The 14,259-nt window shown below is 39.6% G+C and overlaps 1 protein-coding gene across 1 annotated transcript in view; it reads right to left on the bottom strand.

Moving 5' to 3' along the window:
- The window catches only part of LOC106084864 (uncharacterized), a 776,497-nt gene that overhangs the window by 306,056 nt on the left and 456,182 nt on the right, over window positions 1-14,259 (bottom strand). The window lies entirely within an intron of this gene.

The following is a 14,259-nucleotide window of genomic DNA, read 5'->3' as shown; positions in this document are numbered from 1 at the left end:
TTCTCCTGATGACTGGTGGATTTGATGTGGTTCTTATCCAGGAACCATGGCTGTATGGAGGAATGGTACGTGCACAAGAATTCCGGGATCTAAACTTCTCAAGAGTACTGGGAATGGGAGACACAGAGTCTGCATTCTTGCAAAGGATAGTCTAAATGTTTTAATAGCCAGCCTTGAAATAAACAAGTCTCATTAGAGGCTGGCTTCTCTATATGTGGCACACGATTCAGAGATGCCGCCTTCAGGCCTTAAGGGAAGAAAAGCCTCATTGTAGGAAGTGATGCTAATGCACGAAAGTCTCAGAACAAATCCTGACTAGAATTCTGCCGCTCCGTGGAGGATACATCTGAGGCCTCTAGACTAAGGAAGATTCTGTCCTCGCAACCTATTGCGGTGGGGTATATTCAGAAGTCAGAGAATGTATGGACAATGTCTAGTGAGGAAACACTAGAACTACTCGTTGATACACATTTCCCGGGAAATTCTTCAATGGACAACGGGGCGCTAGAATTTGTTGTCACTGCTATGCATTCGTCGGAGGTTATTAGGGAAATTGTGTCTGAGCCGAAAATCTTTTGAGCGAACAAAGTTTTGACTCCTTTAAGTCGCCAGTCCCTGATGATGTATCACCGGTTGAATTACAAGCTGTGCCTGATAGACTAGTTTCCTGGCTTAGGGAGATATACTCTGTTTGTATCAGAATGTCATATATATCTGTGGAATGGAGGGACACGAAGGTCATTTTTATTCCGAAAGCAGGAAGGCGAACTATATTCGTTCTATTAGTCTGTCATCTTTAATGCTGAAGACTCTTGAGAGGTTGATAGAAACATATCTTGGGGCGAAGATCCCTGTAGATCAACTGTCGCCGCAGCAGCATGCATATATTTGGTTGCCCAAAAAGTAATTGCGGATTTTTCATATAGTCGGCGTTGACAAATTTGTTCACAGCTTGTGACTCTGTAATTGCATTCTTTCTTCTGTCAGTTATCAGCTGTTACTTTTAGCTGGCTTTAGAAAAAAAGTGTAAAGAACGTATATTTGATTAAAGTTCATTCAAAGTTTTATTAAAAATGCATTTACTTTCTTTTAAAAAATCCGCAATTACTTTTTGGGCAACCCATAGTAAAGGCAAATCAACTGAAACCGCCCTTCACGACCTAGTCGGCTACATAGAGGAACTCTTAACCTTGAAGAGGTCTACTACTTTGCTGGAACAGGAAGGAGGTACTAGCTGTCATTGGCTAGAACAGACGTCTCAGTCATTGTGTCCATCATGAGAGGTCATTATCTAATCGGAAAACAGAAGCTGTGAGGACATCGAGGAAGAAGGGACTCTAGAACACCTTCTGTGTGTGTGTCCCGAGGGCATGCGAGACTAGGAGGATGCGAGACTAGGATCTACCTTACACATTCCAGGGAAACTGGAATCTGTGGGTATGCCCCTAGCGACATGTAAGCTAAGTTTTCAGGACCAGGCCCGAAGGACAACGAATGATAGATGATCGCAAAGAGGGGGCTGTGAGCATTCCAAAACTAGGTGGCCTAATCTAGACTTGAAGAGGTCTATTCATTTGCTGTTACTGTCTAGAACAAACGTCTCAGTCATTGTGTCCATCATGATAAAAACATGCTGACAGACTGAAGGTTGCCAGTTACGACTTTTGAAGAAGCTGTGAAAACATCGAAGAAGAAGAGACTATAGAACACCTTCTGTGTGTATGTCTCGCACTGGCAGTCAGAAGGAGTTCCACTTTAGGTTCTCATTTCTTTGAGAACCTGTCTGATTTAGCGAATGTGAACATTCGCAAGTCATTGGCATTTTTAAACCAATCTGGATGGTTCAGCGGTAGGAACTAGAAGGCATCTATCTTCCTTCTTCTGTTCCTGTGGTATAACAATGGACGAAAACGTCTAAGTGAGTCTGATGGCAAACTGCCTTTTAAACCTAACCTAAGAAATATTGTCATCCTTTCATAAGTGAAGGAAATTTTGTCAAAATATTTTTGCTATAGATAAATTTAACTTGAAATTTGGTCAAACTGTCTTTGCTACAGGAAATTTTGTCAAAATTTTCTTTTCCCGGGAAATTAGGTCAATTTTTTTTTCTTTGGGAAATTTGGTCAAAATTTTTGTTAAAATTTTATTTATATAGGAAATTTTTTAAAAATTTACTATGCCATGAAAATTTTGTCAAAATTTCTTTACGTTAAGACATTTTGTTAAATTATTTTCCTTTTAACACTTTGCAACTTTAACTACATGCCACAATGTTGTACGTTTTTGTAATAATGTTAAGATGTTGCTAATGTTGACTTTATGGTTAACTCGTTAACTTTTTTTTGTTGTTGCCATTGTTGCGTTGGTAGTGTGCCGTTTTTGTTTGTGAACCTTTTTTTTGTGGTTAAACATAAAGTCGACACGTTCTTAAGGTTTATGTTTTTCGTTGTGGCTATTTAGGAATATTTTTTGTTCCTTCAGCATGCAATGGATGCTGGTGCTGCTGCTTCGATGCTCCTAAATCTGCGAAAAAAGGTTACTGAAGTTGATGTGAAAACGCTTAGGAATTTGTGGTATTTTAAAAGGAATTTATCTCAATTAATTGCCGGTGTTGTTGTCGTTGTAGCTACGATGTAGGGATGCGTTTGTCCATATGCATTTTCTTGTTAAACAACTGAATTTAGCGATTATGGTACATGATGAGGCATGAAATTGATAAATTGCAATAGGGAACGGACAACAGGCAACTTTATCACTTAACAGGGGATTTTTGAGACATGCAATATAAATAACTGGAATTTTAAAGAAAAACAAAATATTAAAATAAATCTTATATATAAAAATCAATTTGTGTTTGTTTGTATGTTTGTGTGCTCCTTATAGACTCAGAAACGGCTGAACCAATTTTCTTGAAATTTTCACAGATTGTGGATAACGACCTCGTGGTGAAAAAAGGGTACTACATTTTTTGATATCTGAAGGGGGGGGCGGACCCTCCCCCTTACCCTAATTTTCAGAAACGCCAGATCTCGGAGATGGGTGGTGCGATTTAAGCTAAATTTTGTGTGCTCTTATATAGTACCCTAAAAATAAAAATTTGGTATCCAAATTTCGGATGGGGTACCTAGGGGGAAAGCCCCACCCTTAAACCTACCAAACATATATTTAGACCAATCACGACAATATGGGACTCAAATAAAAGGTATTTAGGATTAGAAAACGTGTCTGATATTCAATTGTCGGACCAAGTGCTAGGGGGACCACCCCAAGCCCCAAAACACCCCTAAATCGGACATATTTACCGACCATGGCAATATGGGACTCAAATGAAAGGTATTTGCGAGTAGAATACGAATCTGATATCCAAATGTGGGGCCCTTTCCCAAAACACCCCCCAAGCAGGACTTATTTACTGACCATGGCAATATGGGGCTTAAAAAATGGTATTTGAATGTGGAATGCGAATATGATATCCAAATATGGGACCAGGTGTTAGGGGGGCCGTCTCTCATCAAAAACATCACCCAAAGGGGACAAATTTACGACCATAGCGATATGGGGCTCAAATGAAAGGTCTTTGGGAGTAAAGCACGAATTTGATATCAATATTCGAGAAAAGTATCTATGGGGCCACGCCACCCCCACAGCACCACCCAAATAGTAAGTATTTTCTGACTATTGCAATATGAGGCTCAAATAAGAGGGTTTTTAAAGTGGAACACGAATCCGATATATATTTTTAAGTCCAACTCACTGAGTGGCCGCCCATCACCCAAAACACCTCCCAAGCCGGTCATGTTTGCCGACTATGGAAATATGGGGCTCAAATTAAAGGTATTTGGGAGTAGACCACGTATCAGATATCAAAATTAGGGGACAACTGTCTAGCGGACGTCTCACCACCATAACAACCCCCAAATGGGACGTATTTGCTCACCAAGACAATTTGGGTTTTCAAGACTGTGGAACTAAATATTTATAGTTTTTAGGGCCAATACCCCAAACCGGACATATTTGCTGACTTTTGCGCTAAGGAGTTTAAATGAGATTAGAAAACGAATTTGATATCCAATTTTGAGGGCAATGGCAATATGGGGTTCAAATAAATGCTGTATAGAAATATGAGAAAAGAGCACGTTGCTGATATATTTTCCGGGCTTAGTGTTTGGAGGACCACCCCAATCCCCAAAACACCACTAAATCGGCCATATTTACCGACCATGTCAATGTGGAGCTTAAATGAAAGGTTTTGGGGGGAAGAGCAAGAATTGATACCCATTTTCGGGACCAATCTTCTGGGGGTCTACCCCTTTCCGAAAATACCCCACAAACAGCAATTTTTTAGTGACCATCGCAATATGGGGCTCAAATAAAGGTATTTGGGAGTAAAATACGAATTTGATATTCAAATGTAGGACCATGTATTAAGGGCATCACCCTTTCCCAAAACCGATTTCCTTGAAATTTTCACACATTGTGTAGGTTGGTCTGGAAGGAAACATAAGCTATATAATTTTTTTGATATTGGGATGGGGCGGACCCTCCCCTTTATCCCAAAAGTACTACCCAAAAACAAAAGTGGACCGATCGGCACCATATAGGATTCAAATAAAAGGCATTTAAGAGTAGAGAACGAATTTCATAATAAAAGTTAGGTCCAAGAACCTGGGGGCCGCCCCAGCCCCAAAACCTCTTAAAATAGGTTTATTTGAAGACCATGACAAAATGGGACTCAAAGGAAAGCTATTCGGGAGTAGATTACGAATATGTTCAGGAAGTATGAATAGGCTTTATAATTTAGTGATAATGGAAGGGGGCGGACCCTTTACCGTTACCTCAAAAATTCCACCCAAGTTCAAAAGTGGACCGATAAGGACAATATATGTATCAAATGAAAAGTATGCGAGAGTAGATAACGAATCTGGCATACAAATTCATGTCAAAGTATAGGGGGTCATCCCACAAAAGCGCCCAAAATGGGCACATTAGCCAATCACGGATATATGGGTCTCGGTATAGACTGAAAAACGGCAGAACCGATTTTTTCGAAATTTTCGCATATAGCGTAGGTTGGTCTGGAAGGAAACATAGGCTATGTAATTTTTCGGTATTAAAAGGGGGACGGACCCTCCCCTTTATGTCAAAAACACAATCCAAAATCAAAAGTGGACCGATCGGGACAGTATAGTTATCAAATGAAAGGTATTGAAGAGTAGAATACGAATATAGTATTAAAATTTGAGTCTAAATACCCATAGGGCCACCCAACCCCAAAAACTCCCCCAAACAGATATATTGGACGTTCATTTCAATATGGGGCTCAAATGAAAGGTATTCGGGAGTAGATTTCGAAACTGGCATACAAGATCAGATCGAAGTATAGGGGGTCACGTCACCTCTCAAAAACGCCATTAGACCCATTACGACTATATGATACTTAACTGAACCGATTTTCTTAAAATTTTCATAGATTGTGCACGTTTGTCTGAAAGGAAACATAGGCTATATAATTTTGAGACATAGGGAGGAGGCGGACACTCCCCCTTACCCCAAAAACGCCACCCATGTCCGAAAGTGGTCCGATGGGCACAATAGGGGTATCAAATGAAAGGTATTGGATACCGAATATGGTATTAAAGTTTGGGTCCAAGTACCCAGCGGGTCCTCCAACCCCAAAACTCCTCTAAATAGGATATATTCGAAGTCTATTTTAATATGGAACTCAAAGGAAAAGTATTAGGCTGTAGATTTTAAATATGGCATAAAACATTAGATCCAAGTAATAGGAGGTCGCCCATCTCCAAATACCCCCAAATGGGCTATTAGCCGACCATGGCTATATGGGACTCAAATGAAAGTTATTACGGAGTAGATTTCGAATATGACATTTAAATTTGCTTTTAAGTCTAGGTGGCGCTTTTCCTCCTAAAGATACATCAAATGGGTTATTTGACCCATTATGACAATATGGGAGTCATGTGAAAGGTATTTGAGAGTAGAAAACGAAATTGTTATCCAATTTTGGAGCCGCCCTAACCCCAATTTTGGGGTACGCCCTAAAGCATCCCCTAAAATGAACTTCATTTCCTTTGAAAATAAAGAACGAATTTGATATCTATTTTCAGTGCAATGTGCCGGTGGGCGTCCCAGCACCAAAACACCCTCCAAACGGTTCATATTTACCGGTCCTGGCAATATGGGGTTCAATTTAAAGGGATTTGGAAGTGCAGCACGAATTCAATATCCATATTTGAGTCGAAATGTCTGAGGTGCCATCTCTCCCCTAATGAGAACATTACCCTAAGGAAGAACATTACCACCTGGAACCGAGAAGGGGCAAATTCTCACACATCAATGAGTGCTTTCCGATTCAAGTTTAAACTCAATGATAAGGGAGCTTTTTTATAGCCGAGTCCGAACGGCGTCCCGCAGTGCGTCACCTCTTTGGGGAACATTTTTTAAATAACCATGCATGGCATTGTACATTGCAAATGTCGCCAACTTTAAGAGAGGATAAACACCGCTTTGTCCGATGTTCTCGCCAGGATTCGAATGCGTTCAGCGTCATAGCCTACAATGGCGCGGCAATTCGATATCCGCATTCAGGGCGAAGTGTCCCCACCCAAAAAAGATATTAGAGAGTTAAAAAAGGCGGAGCGGAGCGGGCCCGGTTCGGCTGGTAAGTAATATAGAAAAAGCGGGTCAACCAGTCAGCCCATTGTGTCCCTAAATAAAAAGAACTTAAAAATAGTTTTTTAACTTTGGATTTTCTTTGCTAGAAATGATGATGGGCCTCTCAAAAAAAAACGTACCGTATACCCTAGATTTTTTTTTGTGAGCTGTCTCCTTACGGCGGCTTTATTGGTGTGCATGTTTGTGAGGTACAGTACATGTCGTTGTACTGACTAGAACTCTCCACAAATTACTTCCTGGTCTGAACATCACCTTCGTTGTCATTCTATTGGGTAATAATCCAAAGCTAAATCAAATGATGACCATTTATAAGCTTAAAATTCAACTCAAATCTGTCAATTATGTGCTCGGAGCTGTCAAAAAATTAAAATGTTTACAAATAAATCAATAATTTGAATCAAATCTTTTAAAAGTCTAAGACCAGCTTAGCTTTTTTTTGTGGTATCTAATTGGAATTAGAATAACAAGCTATTTTTATAAATTTTCAAAAAAAGGTTCTCCTTTATTATTTTCGTATTGGTGTCAGTATTGAAAACAAACCCCATGACCAATTAATTCCCAATCCGTTGTTATGACCCCAACAGAGCATGATTTCATTATCTTCATCATCTATAGCACAACATCGATAATACATGGGCCAGTCCAACTTCATTAGATTGAAAATAGCTTTCATGTCAAAACAATTTCCAAAGTTTATTGTCTTGCAGCTTGGAGCATAATCTTCGCATAAAACTGCGATACTTGGCCAAGAGCAGACAGCAGCATTGCGAGCATCAATGGCAATAAAAATCAAAACCGATATCGTGGAGCAATAAAAATGGTAAACGAGATTAAAGATGAAGACAATGCCTATACCACAGAGGAGGGATGTATAAAAAGTCGATTACAATGAACACAAGTAAAAAGGTGTAAAGTTCGGCCTTGCCGAACTTTGGATACCCACCACCATAGAGAATTCATATAAGAAAAAACAATTCCAGTGAAATCAGGCAAGAAATCCGTTTTTAATGGGATTAAGCCCCAAAATTAGAAGATCTATATGGCAGCTATATCCAAATATAATCCGATCTGAACCATATTTAGGTCGGAAGTCGGGAGGTTGCAAATAATTCACTGTTTCAAATTTAAGCGAAATCGGATAAAAAATAAAGCACTTATGGGCTTCAGACGATTTATCGGCAGATCGGTATATATGGCAGCTATATCTAAATATAGTCCGATCAGAACCATATCAAGGTCGGATGTTGGGAGCTCTTAACCTTCTCATTATTTCAAATTTCAGCGAAATCGGTTAAAAAATAAAGCATTTATGGGCTTCAGACCCTTTATCGGCAGATCGGTCTATATGGCAGCTATATCTAAATATAGTCCGATCTGAACCATACCTAGGTCAGATGTCGGGAGTCTTAAAATAACCCACTGTTTCAAATTTCAGTGAAATCAGATAAAAAATAAAGATTTTATAGGATTCAGACCCTTTATCGGCAGATCGGTCTATATGGCAGCTATGTCTAAATATAGTCCGATCCGAAAAATATTTTGGATCCTATGTTAGGAGGACTAAAACTACTCACTGTTTCAAATTTCAGCGAAATGGGATAAAATATAAAGCATTTATGGACTTCGGACGATTTATCAGCATATTGGCTATATAGCAGATATATAAAAATATGGTCCCATTGGGCCGTCCAGTTTTTTAATTTCCTAGGAGAATTAAATGTTGAAGCAACTATTATATTAAAATGAGATTGTTGCGCTTTGTTTGTTTGTTAGTTTGTTTCCGTGACTCAAAAACGTCTGAACCAATTTTCACAGATGATAGAGTTTGAGTCTCCGTTGAAAAAAAGGGTACTACATTTTTTGATTATCCGAAGAGCGGGCGGACTATCCCCCTTGCCCCAATTTTCAAAAACGCCAGATCTCGAAGATGGGTGCAACGATTTAAGTAAAATTTTGTATGCTACCTTATGGTACCCCAAAAACACGAAATTGGTAAAACATTTTCGGACCATATAAACTGGGGGGACGCCCTATCCCAAAACTCACCCGAACAGGCATGTTTACTAATTGGGACAATATGGGTATCAAATAAGAGGTACGTAAGAGTAGAATACGAACTTGGTAATAAAATGTCACCACAACAGAACAATTTCACTGCTTTGGGCAATATAGGTATCATATGAAAGGTATTTAAGAGTAGAGTACGAACTTGGTATACGATTTATATCCTAAGTGTTCGGGGGTATCCCCCACCTCAAAAAATACCCGAAAAGGACTCTTTTACCGCTTTGGGCAATATGGGAATCAAATGAAAGGTAAAGGGTGATTTTTTTGAGGTTAGGATTTTCATGCATTAGTATTTGACAGATCACGTGGGATTTCAGACATGGTGTCAAAGAGAAAGATGCTCAGTATGCTTTGACATTTCATCATGAATAGACTTACTAACGAGCAACGCTTGCAAATCATTGAATTTTATTACCAAAATCAGTGTTCGGTTCAAAATGTGTTCATTCATGTGTTCAGCGATGAGGCTCATTTCTGGTTGAATGGCTACGTAAATAAGCAAAATTGCCGCATTTGGAGTGAAGAGCAACCAGAAGCCGTTCAAGAACTGCCCATGCATCCCGAAAAATGCACTGTTTGGTGTGGTTTGTACGCTGGTGGAATCATTGGACCGTATTTTTTCAAAGATGCTGTTGGACGCAACGTTACGGTGAATGAACACATTTCGAACCGAACACTGATTTTGGTAATAAAATTCAATGATTTGCAAGCGTTGCTCGTTAGTAAGTCTATTCATGATGAAATGTCAAAGCATACTGAGCATCTTTCTCTTTGACACCATGTCTGAAATCCCACGTGATCTGTCAAATACTAATGCATGAAAATCCTAACCTCAAAAAAATCACCCTTTATTTAAAAGAAGATTAAAATCTTGGTGTCTAAAGGCCTTCCCATCCCAAAACCCCCGTGCAGGGCCTATTTACCATTAGGGGCAATATGATTATCAAATGAAAGGTGTTTGTAAGTTGAGTACACATTTGGTATAAGAATTTGGTCCAAGGTGTCAACGGAGCCTCCCTGACCACAAAAACCCCTTCAACGGGCATGAAAGTCCAACGTCATAAAATGGGTGTAAAATGAAAAGCCTTTGAGAGTTGATTACGAATCTGATATACACATTTGGGACAAAGTCTGGAATCTGGCCACCCAGCTAATATGCTTTAAAAAGACGTGTAGTTCGATCGGGATAATATGAAAATTAAACGGAAGGTCTATGACAGTAGAGTTCGAATCTAATGTTGATACAAGGATTCAAGTATCTGGGTCACGTTCTGCCGTTCAGACGGACATGAGAATTTCGACATTAGAGGATTCAAATAAATTGTTTTTCGGGTCATAGCGTGGGGGGGTACGACCCTCTCCGTCCAATAAAAACAAAACTTAAGTGTCATGCAGGACGATCGGGAATATATTATATTCAAATGAAAGGACGTTTCAGAAGGCAATCGCCCTCCCCCCATCCTACCCAAAAAAAAAAAATGAATTTAAAAAAAAGTAAAAAGGCGTTAAGTTTGGCCGGGCCGAACTTTGGATACTCACCACCTCGGGTATAAATGTAAACCAGCTTTCGTCAAAATCCGGTGAAAAATGCATAAATTATGCCCCACAGCAGCTATATCGAAATATGTTCGGATTTGGACCAAATTCTAATAAGTACAAGTCATTATTCAATTGTGTATAACATAGTATTGGTTTTTTTTGGCAGCTATATCCAAATATAAACCGATTTAAACCATATATGACACTGATGACAAAAAGCCTAACATAAGTCACTGTGTAAAATTTCAGTGAAATCGGATTATAAATGCGCCTTTTGTGGGGTCAGGACTTTAAAACAAGAGATCGGTCTATATGGCTGTTATATCCAAATCTGGACCAAATTGAAGAGGAATGTTGAAGGCCCTAACACAACTCACTGTCCCAAATTTCGGCGACATTGGACAATAATAGCGCCTTTTATGGGTCCAAAACTATAAATCGAGATATCGTGGACCGAATTGAGCCAAGTTGCAGATATAAGTCAAAGAGCCTAACAGAACTCACTGTCCCAAATTTCGGCGACAACGGACAATATATGCGCCTTTTATGGCCCCAATACCTTAAATCGGGAGATCGGTCTATATGACAGCTATATGTAAATCTAGATCGATCTGTGCCATATTGCAGAGGTATGTCGAGGGGCTTAATTTAGCTCACTGTCCTTATTTTCGGGGCCCAAAACCTTAAATCCAGAGATCGATCTATGGGCCAAATTGAAAAAGGATGTCGAAGGGCCTAACACAACTCACTGTCCCAGATTTTAGTAATATCGGACAGTAAATGCGCCTTTTATGGGCGCAAGACCATAAGTCGAGATATCGGTCTATATGACAGCTATATCCATATCTGGACCGATTTGGGCCAAGTTGCAGGAAAATGTCAAAGAACCTAACAGAACTCACTGCCTCAATTTTCGGCGACGTCCGACATTAAATGCGCCTTTTATGGCCCCAAAACCTTAAATCGAGAGATCGGTCTATAAGACAGCTATATGTAAAGCTAGACCGATTTTGCAGAGGTATGTCGACCATATTGCAGAGGTATGTCGAGGGGCTTAATGGTGACATCGGACAATAAATGCGCCTTTTATGGGCCCAAATTCTTAAATCGAGAGATGGGTCTATATGGCACCTATATCCAAAACTGGATCAATCTGTGTCATATTGCAGTAAAATGTCGAAGAGCCTAACACAAAGCAATGTCCCAAATTTCAGCAAAATAGCATAATAAATGTGGCTTTTATGGGCCAAAGACCCCTAATCGCCGGATAGGTCTATATGACAGCTATATCCAAATCTTAAACGATCTGGGCCAAATTGAAGAAGGATGTCGAAGGGCCTAATACAACTCACTGTCTTAAATTTTAGCAAAATCGGATAATAAATGTGGCTTTTATGGGCCTAAGACCCTAAATCGGGAGATCAGTCTATATGGGGGCTATATGAAGATACAGTCAAATATAGACCATCTTCGAACTTAACCTGCTTATGGAAAAAAAAGAATCTGTGCAAAGTTTCAGCTCAATATCTCAGTCAGGAAAGAAATTCTGACAAAATTATGGCAAAATTTCTTTAACAAAGAAATTCCGACAAAATTTCCCATAGGAATTAAATTTTGACAAAATCTCCCATAGAAACGAAATTCTGACAAAATTTCTTATAGAAATAAAAAAAGTAAGAGTATGCAGTATCTCTTGCTATTGTGTAATATTTCAGTTCATTCGGAAGCAACATCGGGAGATCGATTTATATGGGAGCTGTATCAAGCTATTGATCGATTCAGACCGTATATGTTGAAAGTCATGAGAGAAGCCGTTGTATAAAATTTCTTCCAAATCGAACGAGAATTGCGCCCTCTAGCGGCTCAAGAAGTCAAAATCCCAGATCGGTTTATATGGCAGCTATATAAGGTTTTGAACCGATTCGAATCATTCTTAACACATTTCTTGGACGTGGTACCAAAATAGTACGTGCAAAATTTCAGTCAAATCGGATGAGAATTGCGCCCTCTATCGTCAAGATTCAAGATCGGTTTATACGGCAGCTATATCAAAACATGGACCGATTTGAAGCATACTTAGCGCAAAACACCACGTGCAAAATTTCAGTCAAATCGCACGAGAATTGCGCCCTCTAGCGGCTCAAGAAGTCAATACCCAAGATTGGTTTATATGACAGCTATACCAGATTATGAACCGATTTGAACCATACTTAGCGCAGTTATTGGAAGTCATAACAAAACACCTCATGCAAAATCGGATGAGAATGGCGCCCTCTAGCGGCTCAAGAAGTCAAGACCCAAGATCAGTTTATATGGCAGCTATATCAAAACATGGACCGATTTGACCCATACCAAGCGCAGTTATTTGAAGTGATACCAAAACACCACGTGCAAAATTTCAGTCAAATCGGACGAGAATTGCGCCCTCTAGAGGCTCAAGAAGTCAAGACCCAAGATTGGTTTATATGGCAGCTATACCAGGTTATGAACCGATTTGAATCATTCTTAACACATTTCTTGGAAGTGATACCAAAACACTACGTGCAAAATTTGAGTCAAATCGAACGAGAATTGCGCCCTCTAGCGGCTCAAGAAGTCAAGACCCAAGATCGGTTTGTATGGCAGCTATATCAAAACATGGACCGATATGGCCCATTTACAATCCCAACCGACCTACACTAATAAAAAGTATTTTTGCAAAATTTTAAGCAGCTAGCTCTACTCCTTCCAAAGTTAGCGTGCTCTCGACAGACAGACGGACGGACGGACCGACATACGGAAGGTCGGACGGACATGGCTAGATCGAAAATGTCACGACGATCAAGAATATTTATACTTTATGGGGTCTCAGGCGCATATTTCGAGGTGTTACAAACAGAATGACGAACTTAGTATACCCCCATCCTATGGTGGAGGGTATAAAAATATAAAAAAAGTAACTTGAATATGTTTTGCAATTTATGATAATTGCGATAACGTACAACAAATTACATCAAAAACGTCAGACATCATTACGACGACAACAAAAACTGGGAATATGGCCTTTCGGCTGCCATTGTAGTCTAAGATAGAAGATCGCTTGGGATCGCTATACACCAAAACAAGGCCTCTGCGAACGTGATTTATAGACAAGTATCTAAAATGACATAATCACTTTTTGTTTAACAACAGCGCAACATACACCAACGAAGAAGAAACAATAAAAAAATAACAGAGTTCCATATCATGAGAGAGGGAAGTGTGATCGCTGTATGATCAACTAAATGCCCAAGACGACAAGGCAACAACAACAACAACAACAACTACGAAAACGCATGGCCAAAGTAGATGCGGGCGTTGCTCTAAAAAAATCTGTTAATACGCTTAATAAAGCCATATTTAGAAACTGGTTGTGTGTGTGTGTGTGTGGCTTTGTGTAGATGGAGATGCTGTTTTATTTGCTTTTGCGTCTTGTGTTGTCTCTTTGGTAGTGTGCGGTTTGGTGAATTTAACGCCTTAGGCCTAAACGTTTTGTGCTTCGTAATGGAGCCATGATCATCGTTCGATCATTGACGTCTTTTACACACGCACCCAGCTCATAAATAAATATTTTCCTAAGAGAAGAGTTGGTTTCTGTTGCTATTTGGGAAAAAAATGTCGATTTGTTTAATAGCAGACATTCCCATTGAAGCCGCGGATGGCTTAGAGTTTCACAAAAGATCAGAAAGTTTGTTTATTAAAGTCAACAACAAATGCCTGGGGGTCCATGGAGAATCATTGCAAAATTTTACGATGGGACATATTTTGTTTGCTGTTAGCTTGAGTATTGAAATGGTGAAATTGTTGTTGTTGTAGAAGTTTGTTGTGTTCTGTCTTTCGTCTGCTTGATTCAGATGCGACTAGAACGGGGAGCGTCCTCAGAGATCTGGGCCTGAGTCGAGTGGATCTTCAGATTTTTTGCAGCGAAATATGAGGCAAGTT

Source organism: Stomoxys calcitrans, chromosome 2, assembly GCF_963082655.1.
Source record: "Stomoxys calcitrans chromosome 2, idStoCalc2.1, whole genome shotgun sequence".
In the NCBI taxonomy this organism is placed as follows: Eukaryota; Metazoa; Arthropoda; class Insecta; order Diptera; family Muscidae; genus Stomoxys; species Stomoxys calcitrans.
This window is presented reverse-complemented; position numbering and strand designations above follow the sequence as displayed.